At 36.7% G+C, this 10,240-nt stretch overlaps 1 pseudogene; it reads right to left on the minus strand.

Annotated features, from left to right (window-relative positions):
• Window positions 1–9,016, minus strand: part of LOC148109433 (BH3-interacting domain death agonist pseudogene) — a 195,975-nt pseudogene extending 186,959 nt beyond the window's left edge.
• Window positions 9,017–10,240: the final 1,224 nt, after the last annotated feature.

The following is a 10,240-nucleotide window of genomic DNA, read 5'->3' on the forward strand; positions in this document are numbered from 1 at the left end:
TTTTTAAAGAATGAGAGTCCTGGCAGTATCCAAACTTCAATCTCACTATGATCAAAATGCAGTTTTACAATTCAGCTATAGAAGATAATTATTGATGATTGATTGATTGATTTTTTAATGGGACACCTGGGTGGCTCAGTCGATTAAGTGTGGGATTCTTGATTTCATCTCAGGTCATGATCTCAGGGTCATGAGATGGAGCCCTGCATCATGTCCGGCTCCACACTGGGCATGGAATTTGCTTAAGATTCTCTCTACCTTTCCCTCTGCCCCAATCCCCCCTATCCCCACCACTGCTCACATTCTCTCTCTCTCTCTCAAAAAAAAAAAAAAGATAGTGATTTTTTTTCCATATTTATAAAATAACTTTCTTCTCTCACTGTATTTTCTAAATGTGTGCAATTAAAATATGAAATGATGGAATTGGGATGGATTAAATTCAAAGCCAAATGCATTGACAATCAAATATTTGAGACCATAAGAATTATATCCAAGGCTCGTGAAAATGCAGATTCCTCAGTCCCACACCCAGAAATCTTGACTCAGTGGTTCTGCAGTGGGACCAAGGAATGTACATCTTGACTCATACTTCCTCCAACAACGCCAGGAGAATCCGATGCAGGTGGTCCTCAGACAATATGAGAAATACTTTAGTATATTACTCCTTTGAATTTTGGCTCATTTTCATAGAACTTCATGTCACATCCTCAAAGTAATCTTTTCTTTCTTTCTTAGCTGTATTTATCTCTTTATCCATGGTAGGTCTTGTCAGAATTTTTACTTGTTCATAATTTCAAGGAGGAAGGGTCATCTTTCTGGGCCTGATTCTTAAAAAACTGTTAAAATATTTATGTTAAGAAATGCTACCTCATATTTTTAGAATTTCTAGAGTAAAATACCTATGCTAGCAAAATATCTATATCATCTGTTATGGTTGTTATAAGAATCTGTACTTTATTGAATATATTGAAAATTTTACATACGTGAAAAATCACTTGTGCTGTATCAGCCCTGTCATTATGCAAATGACCAAAGAAAGTCCCAGACACAGTTCATCATGATCCAAGACTGAAACGGCAAGTGACAGCAGGACCAGTATTCAGTGCCCAACCCAGTTTCTGTTAGCCACCACATGAGCATTCACCCACAAATCTGAATCTTAAGAAAAATTAAAACATTGGACTCTCGCTCTCACTTCAGGTCCCAAGGGCTCAAAGCAGAAAAGGGATTAATGTAAGTGACCTGCTGCTCAACCAAGGTCCAGATAAAGAAGCCATTTTAGTCTTTGTTGTGGACAGTCAAAACTATTTTTTCCACTTTTATTGAGATATAATTGACATACAACATTGCATAAATTTAAGGTGTACAACATAATGATTTGACATGGGTACATATTGTGAAACAATTACCACAGTAAGCTTAGTTAAATCCAAGAAAACTATTAATGTGTATCTTAGGTTACAAAACATGATAAAATATACCAGAACAAAAATGCTAAATTCAGTCTATTGTTCATTTTTTGTCCATATGCTACTGTAAAATGTATTTGGAAATATCTGGATAGTTATATGTAATACTGATAAAATATTCAAATGGTAAACTAAATTCTTCACTTTTGTTTAAATATTTGACATCCCTGATAATCTTTGTCTCAGAACTTCACTTTCATTCTGTGGTTACTTTTATGCAAAAGTAAAATCATATGTATCCAACAAAGGCAAATTAGAATGTCCAGATATGCAAGTATAGATGATTTAGTAATTTTCTGGGACACTAAAGAGACCTGAGTTCAACCTTCACCTGACTTTTTCTGTTTGAAATTGAGAAACTCACTAAAAGTCAATAAGCTACAAGTTTTTCTTCTGTGGTACAGTGATATAGATATAAATATAAATATTAAATGATGATAAAATTAAAGGCTCTGTCTATAAAGTACCTAATACCAGAGCTCTCACATACTAGGTATTCAACAAATGACAGCTAGTGTTTTCTATCCAGAAGTGATTTTCTCTTTTGAATTTTCATACATTCTCACAGATCAGGCTCATCTTAAAAAGCCACATCTAGCAAGCTAGGAGCCTTAACCTACATGAGCCAAAATTCTCTTAAAAATGTAAGAGCCTACGCAATCTCCTTCAATTCATGAACTTTTATTTATTAAAGTTCCACTCCTAAGGTGAGAGGCATAGGAGTGCCTATAAACACAGAAACTTCTCTTTAATAGATACCAAATTGCTGATAGAAAAAGGAATTTAATATCCCCCTGAAGCCAAGAGCTCCATTCACATTTACTTTGAAACAAAATGGATTGGATTTCTTAATAGTATTTTGTGATGATAATATTTAGCAATTTTTAAAATGCCTAAAATGTACATTTTCCTGCCCTAAATATATAGGCTAAAAATTTTATACATTTTTATTGCAGAATTTAAGAATTTAGCTCATTATATTAGTTGTATGTGTGGTACTCTAATACCATTTTGTTTTTTTGTCACTTGGATTAACTGAGACAGGTCTTATACATAGTAATATCCAGTGTTTCATTCTGTGCCTTACAATCATTCAAAAGCCGTAAGCAGCAAGCTTTCAAATGTAATTAACTTTATTTTTCAATGTAATATTCTACCAGTTACTCTAATTTATTGAAAGTACAGCCTGACCTTTAGAATGTTTTAGTATTTAAGCAAACTAGAATGGAGAAGGGATGAGCTTCCAAATCTGACATATATCTAAGATTTGAGATTCCAAAAGCTTTACTAATGAAGAAAGAGTTGCAAATACATGCTTCTCAGTGGTTTACTCCAGCAACAGATATCTGGTTTGAGCTAAAACAATTAGATTCCAAGAGGTTAAAAAAAATTATAATGCCAAAGCTCAGATGTGCCTACTTGGGTGTAACAGTTTCAAGTAAAATATTAAATGTCACAGACTATTCGAAAACATACACAAGCTCTTTTATTGATTGATTTTTTTTCTTTTGAATCTCAGGTTCAAAAAGTTGAGTTCACCTATTTCTTCAGTCATGTAACATTTTCCTAGTGGGTCCACATAAGACCCCATTTCTTTTTCACTTCCTCTTTCACTTCCACTTTTTACTCACACCCTCTTCCAAACTGTAATGCGTTAGGTATATTGCTCCTTGTAAAGCACGTAATGTTATTTTGTATGTGATTGTGTTTTTTATTTACATTAAATATATGTGTGCAAAACTCATGACACATTGTAAATATGTTAGTTTTGAGCAGAGGAGTGATATTATCACTCTGGCTGCCGTGAGGATGAAGGATAGACTCCAGGGCTCCAAAAGTGGAATTGGGGAAGCTATTGCTGGGGAAGACGTATTGCAGTAGGTCAAGTAAGAGATGATGGTGGCTTCACCAAGGTTGGCAATAACAGAAATGCTAAGTACCAACATCAATTTCAGTGGAAAAAAACAAAACCAGTGGATAGCCGATCTACTGATAGACCTGATTGGAGAATGTGAGGAAAAAGAATCAGAGATGACCCAACACTTGGAGGATGGGCTAAATAATGGGACAGACGTCTTTGTTTTGAGGGATGGAGAAAGAAATTGAAATCTTGTTTTAGATATGTTAATTTTTAAATACTCATTTGAGAGCCACATGGAGCTAGCACATAGCTATTGAGATCACTTAAAATACACAACTTGAGTTTGATAGAGACAATAGGGCAGCAATGTGGATGTTATTTTTAAGTCATGGGCTTAAATGAGATTACCTCAGAGAGAGAAAATAGGAGATCCAAGTACTGAGTCCTGGAGCATTCTAAAAGTTTATAGGCCAAGAAGAGGAATATCAGCAAAGAATACTGAGAAGGAGCAGCCTATGTGTTAGAAGTCCCAAGTCACGAACATCAAAAGATTATTTTTGTTTGGGATGCTTCAAAGGCTAATTAATTACCTTCCAAAAGAGGATTTTGGTTAACATACTTATCTACAACACATAGTTTATACTGAATTACTTAAATGATCATACAGACAATAAAAACATTAATTGTGAACCCTCAGTCATCCCCCTGATAATCTACCCTTGCCCACTTTTTCTGTATTCCATGTCTGCAGTGAGCTCCTAGCATACTAAACCAGTGGAATTTTCCAGAGGTGGGCTCAAGAAGTGCCCTGCATCTGTCATGCTCAGCAAATATAAGGTGTTCACAGAGATATGCTCTACCCCACGTTACCACAAAGCCACACACTGTAGAGCAAATTGCCTGCCATTCACTTGTTTGTAATCCTGCTAAAGTCAATGGCAACAGTGATCTGAAGTGATAAGAACAGAAGCTTAGTAGAAAATAGGAGATGCCACAGAAAGAAAACTGCAGAAGTCTCTTATAAATGACACTGTTTCAATTCATCCATTTTAATTTTTAAGGAAATGAAAGTAAAAAAAATTGATTGCCATTTAACTAGCATTTATTCACTTTAAGAATATTCTAAGTATTTTATTCTAAATTGTATTTTATATATTTTTGATATCTGGAGAGTAGATTCAGTCCAGAATTCAGGAGCTATTTATCACAAATTATTTCTATAGTTAAATTTTCTCCAAATTTTACATATACAAATTTATCTGAGCACAAGTAACTTCTAATATCCAATTTGAAAAATTTCTAAAACATTTTTAGAATTTTTTTAAAAAGTAGTAACCCTGACATTCGTGTATCTTACTTGATATGATGTCTTTAGGCTTTTTCACAAATTTTTGTTCTAGTCCAGTGACTATACTAGGTGTCAAGTTCCTCTTCTTTCTTTTCTTTCTTTCTGCTGAAATTATGCCTCTGTCCTAATCCTCTGACATGGTTTCCAGTGAATAAGAACCATAAATACTTGTGTTGGTCATTCATGATGTTTACCAAAATCTTCCTGGTCTTCCTCCAATCACATAGAAGGATTGCACCTCCTAGTCCTTTTGAGGAAGGATGAGATCATATAACTATTTCTGGCCATTGAGCTGTGAGGAAAAGTGACATCTGTGCCTCTCAGGTTGGAGCATATAATTATTTGTGAAACAATTTAGAGCTATCCTAATTTCTGCCACGGTGAATGGAAAAATTCAAGATGGTAGCTTGAGAAAGAAAGAAATCTTCCTAGTTTCAGCCAATCATAATCGGGCTTTTTTTTACTGCAGCATAATCCATCCTGATTGAGACAATGTTCCAGCCAAGTGCACTTTCAATTCCTTCCCAGGGCCTCTGTCACAAATCTTAAACAAGTAAGGTAATCTTCACATGGTAAAACTCTTATAATCATCTCTTTGCCTAGTTCCCTTGAAATTAAGACCAGAACCAGATCCTTGTAGTCTTCCCTTTTATTATTTTTCTGAGGATAATCCTTTCCTAGCATAGCCCCTTAGACTGAAGTCATTTCCTAAGAAGGTAATACACTCAGTCTTATTTTAATTACTCTGCTAGAGGACAAATTTTAAAAAGCATGTATAAGATAAAAATAAACTTTATCCCACCAATAATTCCCTTCCGAAGTTTCCATATTTAAATATTTAAATGTGATTATCTGTGGGATTTTTAAAAGCCTTCTTTACATCTCTTAATTTTGGGAACTTTTAAAAATTGCTCCTCTACCAGTTCTAACCAAACTTAGCTGTCAGTCATATGAACCACCAACTTCCTACATTACAGGAATACATGTGTGACCCAAGCTGGCAAATCAGAGTCCATTACTATGTAAGCAACATGACTGGTCCAGAGACAGGCACAGCACCCAAGCAAGACCAACCAGAATCCTTTTGGAGGATTGACATAAATTCAGGTCCAAGGAGGGTTATGTTCTTTTCTCTAGCATCACTACAACTAGCAAGGACAATGTCCATATCGATCTGCCAGGGACCATTGTACTGCCACATGGAGGCGGCCTGCCCAAAAAGGAAAACAGCATAGAGAGAATACAGCAAGCTCGAGGGGTGGCAGAGAAGTCTAATGACATCAATCGGCTTTCTCTGTGTCACACTTCATCTTTGGAGTTCCTAGTTTTGAATAGGATTGAGGTTGTTTGGGGTTTTTTGTTTATTTGTTTTGTTTGGCTGAAACTAGTTTCAGTTGGCTTGCAAACAAAAGTGTCTTTTTCCCAGAATCCCCCAAACACATATCGGCAGGGCTCTCTCTCACATCCCTTTTGGATTTCTAAGTAAAAATAGTCACCAACTCAGAGAGGTCTTGCCTGGCCACCCCTGATGCACCTTCTTCACTTCTGTACTTCCTGTATAAGTTTTGCTTGTTTGTCATGACCCTCTAGAAAGTAAGCTCCTTGAGAGCGTAGTTCACTGCTACATCTCTCAGGGCCAGTGTGTCTGTGTATACTTGCTAAATACACAAATGGATGAACGAATGTAGTATTTTCCCCCACTAATGCTACATTACTTGTCTTAACTAATTCAGCATTTTCCCTAGATCCATAAGACTCTTATCTACATGTTTAATATGAAAATATTTTTATGACCAGACTTAAATGGATAATTATCATTTCCTCACTTTACCTGCCTAAATACAGTTTCTTTGTAGTAGACTCATATTGCTGACTAGCTGCATTTCTAAGAAGCTACATTAAATTTCAAAATCACTTGAGTGTTATTTGGTAAATTATTCCAGTAAATTTTTATAGGTTCAGTACTTAATACTTTAAGAGACTAATTTACCAAAGTGCACCATTGTGACAATTAAAAAAAAAAAACGAAAACCAAAAACCTTCTTCTAAAAGTGCCTGAAACCCTAAAAGACAGTAACTAAAATAGAGAGTAGATAAATTTCTTTCTGTTCCCTAATTTTCACTTCATTATCACTATTCAGCATCACAAACACTTCTCTCCAAACTGTTTCCTTTTTCTGTATTTACTGACATCAAAATAAAAATTGATCACCTAAATATACACACATATGTAATATATATGCATGCACATGCACACACACATATATATACAAATATTCATTTGCATTCACCTATGAAATGATGTATTATCTCAAGAATCATATCAGTATAAATTAAAGCAAATCGATCACACAGCATTGAGGACATACATCTATTTTTCCTCTTTCCCAAATTCCAAAAAAAAAAGGAAATTATTTTAAAAAATAAATCTACAGGTAGGAGAGAACAAGAAAAGGGTCAAAATGCCAACAAACTTTTGGAAGTTGAAAAGTAGATGCATTTGAGAAACTAAAATCTTAAATGGCAATGAGGAGATCCAAGAAGCAAGCCAATTTACCATGCAGAATCACCAAAGTGCTCTGCAATTGGCAGCCTCCAGCCCATCTGGAAATTGGAGTAAAAAGAAGAGATTAATAAAGAGGGTTAATTCAGGGGCACTTGGGTGGCTCCATCAGTTAAGCATCCAACTCTTGATTTTGGCTCAGGTCATGATCTCAAGGTTGTGCAATAGAGCCCTGGTCTGTCCCTGCCCTGGGTGTGCAGCCAGCTTAAGATTCTCTCTCTCTCCCTCTTCCTCTGCCCCCCCCACCTCTAAAAAAGAAAGAGAAAAAAGAAAAATAAGGAGAGTTAATTCAAAGTCTGCTTAAGAAATTGTCAAATCTCCAGGTCCCCTCCCTTTCAGTGGCAAAAACTAGTTTTTACTCTTTGCAATAGTAAAAGAGAGTTCCCGTGTATTAGAGAATGCATGCCATCTTTCAGGGTAGCACACTCTTCATGATCCTCTGTACTTCAGAATATAAACAAGATAACATACTGGGGCTCTGACCCCCTTGTTTCTCCAGTATCCCAAAAGGGAAACAAGTAGCTTCTACCAGGGCGTCCTGTGGTAAAGCTCACAGTGAACAAACCTAATCATATTCTTTTAAGTTCCTTTAAGTTCCTCACTGTCATTTATGACCAGCAAATAAAGATTAGCAGACACTTCATGAAAGCTTCTACTAAAAGATCAAGGCCAAATCAAAAGGCAGGGGGGAAAAAAAAGCAATGTAAAGGAAACAGACTATGATACTGTGCATATATATGTATTTTTAAAAGAAAAATATATATGACAGTATGCCTATATTTTTTAAAAAGAAAAATATAATAATGGAAATACAACAATAAAATTAGAAGAGGATATTATCAAAATGGAACATTAAGATTATTCAAAAGGAGTGCTCTCTTTTTAATTTAAACTCCAGTTAGTTAACATACAATGTAATACCAGTTTCAGGAGTAGAATTTAGTGATTCACTTACACATAACACCCAGTGCTCATTACAGCAAGTGCCATCCTTAGTACCCATCACCCATTTAAGCCATCCCTCTACCCACCTCCCCTCCAGCAGCCCCTAGTTTGTTCTCTAAAGTTAAGAGCCTGAGAATTCAGTATCTACCCAAGCTAGCACATAAAATATTTATCATGCAAGGTCCAGTGCAGGAAAAAGAATCCATCATAGTTACTTTTAAGCAATATTGCAAGGTATTAGCTGACTGAGGAAACAGACTTTAGGTTTAGCTTTCAGAATTGACGGAGAGCTTTGCTGGCAAACCAGACCACCAAAGGGATACGGCCACGTCCAGTATCCCAAAGCCATCACACTCAGGAGCCTCTGTGAGCAAAAGATACGGTAATTCTCCCTTATCTGTGGGGCTATGTTCCAAGACCACGGATAGTACCAAACCCTGTGTATACTGTGTTTTTTCCTAGACGTACATACTTAAGATAAAATTTAATTTATAAATTGGGCACAGTCAGAGATTAACAATAACTAATAATAACATAGAACAATTTTCACAATATACTGTCATAAAAGTTATGTAAATATGGTCTGTCTCTCCAAATATCATTGTATTGGACTCACCCTTCTGGTGACGATGTGAGATGGTCAAACGCCTACGTGGGGAGATGAAGTGAGGGGAATGACGCACGCGTTGTGACGTAGAATTACCCAACAACTGACCTTCCGACGATTCGTTAGAAGGAGGCTCATCTGCTTGCAGACCCAGGTTGATGGCAGATAACTGAAACCCAGGAAAGCGAAACCACGGATAAAAGGCACTGCTGTTCCGGTGCATGGCGGTGCTTCCCAGCAAAGCGTGGCATGTTCCTCACCTACACCTTCGAAACTTGCGAGAACGTATCTCATGGGCACAAACTACCACACTTCTAGGAGCCCACTGCGAGGAAGGCTGGGAAATGTAGTTTTTAGCTTTACAGTCTGCAGCACCCTAAAAAAGTTTGGAATTGATGCTGAAAGACAATTCGCTATACGCACCACACAAAATTTCAGAACTCTATTTCCCATGTGCTCTTTCTCTGGAGGTTTTCGTGGGTATATCTCACCAAAATATTAGTAAGCCACAGAAAGGAAACATGATAGAGGAAACAGGACACCCAACATGGGGAAAAAGAGGAGAGGACGTCTCAGGATAATGATGAGGGCAGATCCAGGATAACAGTCCTATCTATCCCAGGCAAGGAGGAAAAACCAAATCAGGCTGGAGTGGGTCAGAAGGTTCTGGGAAAAGACTTCTTCAGGAAGATGGAATAAACAGAATACCTGATGTGTCCATAGCCTTGATTTTTAATGGGCAAGAAATTTGAGGCTAAATTTGTGACAAATATATAGAAAACCAAGCAAATGATAAAGTGAGACAACTCATGGGGAAAAAAGATTAGCAGGATAAAGGAAAGTTATCCAAGTTTATATGTCTCAACTGTATTACCTGCCTTAATATGTATGCTAAGTCCTCAAAAAAGAAGGAGATGCGGCATGTGGGTGGCTCAGTGGGTTAAGCGACTGCCTTCGGCTCAGGTCATGATCTCAGGGTCCGGGGATTGAGCCCACGTCAGGCTCTGTGCTCAGCAGGAACAGCCTGCTTCTCCCTCCCCCACCCTCGTGCTCTCTCATGCGTGAGCCCTCTCTCTCTCTCTCTCAAATAAATAAAATCTTTTTTAAAAAAAGACATGAAGGTAAATATTTAAATAATCAGCTAAAATTAGGGAAGTATAATTGCTGTTAGGGAAAGAAAATAGGGGGAAAGTACGGCTATTTAAATTATGTGCATTTATATATTTGGTAAAAATAAAAACTGAGAGGATAGGATTTGGGAAATAGATTACACCTCTTCATCTTGCTCCCCTCTTAAAATGAATCTGTTCTTCAAAGGCATTTAAACATTTCCCAAACTAGTCCCACAATAAATTCCTCTTTCAATCTTGGCTAGATCTGAAATAACATAGGCTCAAAGACCGAAAACAAGATGACATATGATTCAGCAGTAACTTTAAAAATGTTT

Source organism: Ursus americanus, chromosome 9 (assembly GCF_024610735.1).
Source record: "Ursus americanus isolate L20-20 chromosome 9, mUrsAme1.1.p, whole genome shotgun sequence".
Classification (NCBI taxonomy): domain Eukaryota; kingdom Metazoa; phylum Chordata; class Mammalia; order Carnivora; family Ursidae; genus Ursus; species Ursus americanus.